Source organism: Olea europaea, unplaced genomic scaffold (assembly GCF_002742605.1).
Source record: "Olea europaea var. sylvestris unplaced genomic scaffold, O_europaea_v1 scaffold1019, whole genome shotgun sequence".
NCBI classification, from domain to species: domain Eukaryota; kingdom Viridiplantae; phylum Streptophyta; class Magnoliopsida; order Lamiales; family Oleaceae; genus Olea; species Olea europaea.
The window spans coordinates 366,181-369,695 of record NW_019227515.1 but is presented as its reverse complement, the minus strand read 5'-3'; positions in this window follow the sequence as shown (position 1 = coordinate 369,695).

The window sequence follows — 3,515 nt, the reverse complement described above, 5'->3', positions numbered from 1 at the left end:
ATGATCACGGCATGCCAGATCATAATTTATTAGTCGACAAATAATGCACAAGTTTTAGACCCCACGAATGATTTATAGACTTTCAGACATCATTAACGACGTTCGTCGAGAGTATGTGGTGGTTATGAGCTATCAGAAGGCCAAGAAATATGCATTGAAGGACTTAATAGGTTCGGTCGAGGATAGTTATGCTAAATCGGTCAGGTATTACTATAATATGGGAAAGAACTAATCCTGGATCGACATTTTTTTTAGGCAGATGGCGAGAATAGTTTCAAATATTTTTTCATGGTACTTGGACAATACATTCGACGATTTCAAAACGCGATACGATCCCTAATTCTAGTCGACAGTACAACCCTTAAGATTATATACTAAGGCAACTTGATTATTGCAACATGTCAAGATGTAAACATCCAAATTTACCATCTTGCATTCGGCATAGTCGACAGAGAGAATGATCTGGAGATGCGATGGTTTTTCACATAGTTGAGGAAAGTGATTGGGAACATCGAGAACCTTGCATTCGTAATTGACCGGAGGCAAACAAAAATAATGTCAAAATCTTTTCCGAGGCACATCATGGTTATTGTATGTACTATATACAGGGTAACTTGAAGATTTCAAGGCAATAGCATCGTTGCATTGTTTAGGAGAGTTGCAGAGACTCACAGTTTTGAAAAGTTTGATAAGTTCATGGTCGAAATAGAAAATAAATCACATGCTGTATGGGAGTATCTAACAAAGATGGAGATCAAACATTGTGCACGATCACATTTTTCAGGACACCAATACAACATGATGACATCGAACAATGCGGAGTTGCTCGATGTATTATTCAAGAAGGATCGAGAGTTACGAATTCTCGTAATGATTGAGCACATTCGTAATAAGTTACAATAGTGGTTTCATGATCGACGTAAAAAAGTATAGAGTTGCACAAGTGTGCTAATCTCGGTTCAAGAAAATGAAGTTTTCAAGACTTTGGAGGTGGCGAGAAAGATATGTGTGGAACCACTGGACCAGTTTCGCTTCTTTGTGAGATGTGGATATAATATCGGATATATCGTGGATTTGAATGATAACACGTGCATGTGTGGACACTTTTAATTGGAAAGTTTTTCGTGTACGCATGCAGTGGCAGTGGCTACGCATAGAAGATTTTCAGTACACATGTTATGCAGTTATTATTACATGACTGATTATTGGAGAGTATCATTTGTCGAAATGATATTTCCTGTACACAATGAAGTCGAGTGGGAAGTTCCTGACCATATTCTCCCACTTAATAGTGTGTTGCCACCCGGAGTTAGACCAGTGTTCCTGGACGTAGACGCTCGTCTGGAATACTATCTAATGAAAAATTTCCCCAACCTTGTAACTGCGGCATGTACGGCGCGACAGGTTATACTCGTCTATTTTGCACAAGTCGGATTCCATTACATAATAATTCAACGAATGTATAATAAAATTTAAAATTTATTTGCTATTTTCACATTCTGTCAGCTATGTAATATGTACTATTTTTAAATGTTATTGCATTAGACATTCTATTTTAAATTTAAATTCATGATTTGAATCGTAGTATTTTGAATTATACATACGATTATTACATTACAACATAAGTCATGATGAAGCAAACAATATTTACATCTTTAATAAAATAATATACAAAGTACTAAGGATCACAGTTATAACTATACAAGTTGCAAGCTAACTTAAGCCTCCACATATCTATCCAAAATTGGTTTATTGTAACAACATTGCAATCAACACTCAAAAACTCAATGTACTTTATTGTGAATATGGCACAATCATCCCCACAAGTAATTTATATATTAGTTCGATAACATATAGTTGAAAACTAAATCTTGAAATTAAAAAGTTGTAAATCCTTATAATAATCCTTTTCTCGTCGTAGTCATATTCTGCACAGTGGCTAATCTGTTATTTACTCGAATCACTACATGTCTAACCATCATGAAAATGATCACAGATAATGAAAATTAAACTAACAAACCGTTATTATACGCAATAATCAATAGATAATGGAATAAATGAAATGAACGTAAAGAAATATTAATTGTTTTATAATTTAATTATTTACTTTTATATTTAAATAATTATGTTAATTGTTTATGTATATTATTTGTTTAGTAATTAATTCTTTATTTAATTAATTTATTTAATTTCCTATTTAAACATCGTATTAATAATTTTAATTATTTATGTATATTATTTGTTTAATATTTAATTTAATTATTTAATTTTTATTTAAACATCTCATTAATTATTTTAATTCTTATGCATATTATTTATTCAATATTTAATTATTTAATTATTTTAATTGCTTAATTTAATTATTTTATTAATACTTAATTTAATTCTTTATTTTAACATTTAAATAATTCTTTTAATTGTTTATGTATATTATATATTTAATATAAAATTAAGTTCTTAATTTAATTATTTTATTAATACTTAATTTAATTTTTTAACATTTAAATAATTATTTTAATTTTTTATGCACATTATTTGTTTAATATTTAATATAATTACTTATTTTAATTGCTAACTTTATTTATTTTATTAATACTTAATTTAATTTTTATTTAAATATTTCATTAATTATTTTAATTGTTAATGTATATTATTTATTATTATGTAATTATTTAATTTTAATTACTAATTTTGTTTGCTTAATTTAATTATTTTTAATACTTAATTTATTGTTTATTTTAACATTTAAATAATTCTTTTAATTGTTTATGTATATTATTTATTTAATATTTTATTATTTATCTTAATTACTTAATTTAATTATTTTATCAATACATAATTTAATTGTTTTTTTAATATTTTAATTAATAATTTTTAATCGTTTATGTATATTATTTGCTTAGTTTTTAATTCATTTTATTTATTTATTTATTTATTTTAGTTATTTAATTGTTTTTATATTATTGAATTGCTTTTAAATTTGCTTGAAATTAAATAATTAATTAAACTAAATAATTAAATATTAAATATTTAAATAAGTAAATGAAATAATTAATTAAAAACTAATTATAAAAAAGAAAAAAAATCAGACAATTGGGCCGTCTTCCCCATTACGCAGGAGACTGAAAAATGGTGGCGATCATCGTCTCAGCCATTTTTTTTGCTCCAATACTTGCGCAAAATACAAATTCTACAATCATACAAAGATTTCCCAACAAATATACATGGAATAATGCTTTATTTCAAAAATCAAAGCTTACCTTCTTTACGGTTAGAGAAATGAATCTAGGTCGTCAATTTTTTGACTTTTTGATCTGTGCCTAGGTCGTCGGTTGGTGTTGCTACAACAACTTCAACTCTTTTCTCTCTTCAGTAGTAAGGGTAAAAGTGTCTTTTCATTGCTTTTCAAGTTTTTAGACATTTTTGCTCTTTTTTTGTTTTTTTTTTTAAATTGGTCAAAGCCTATTTTTGAAAATTCCTCATACTTGGTTGTGCCTTGATGTTCAGATTCATGG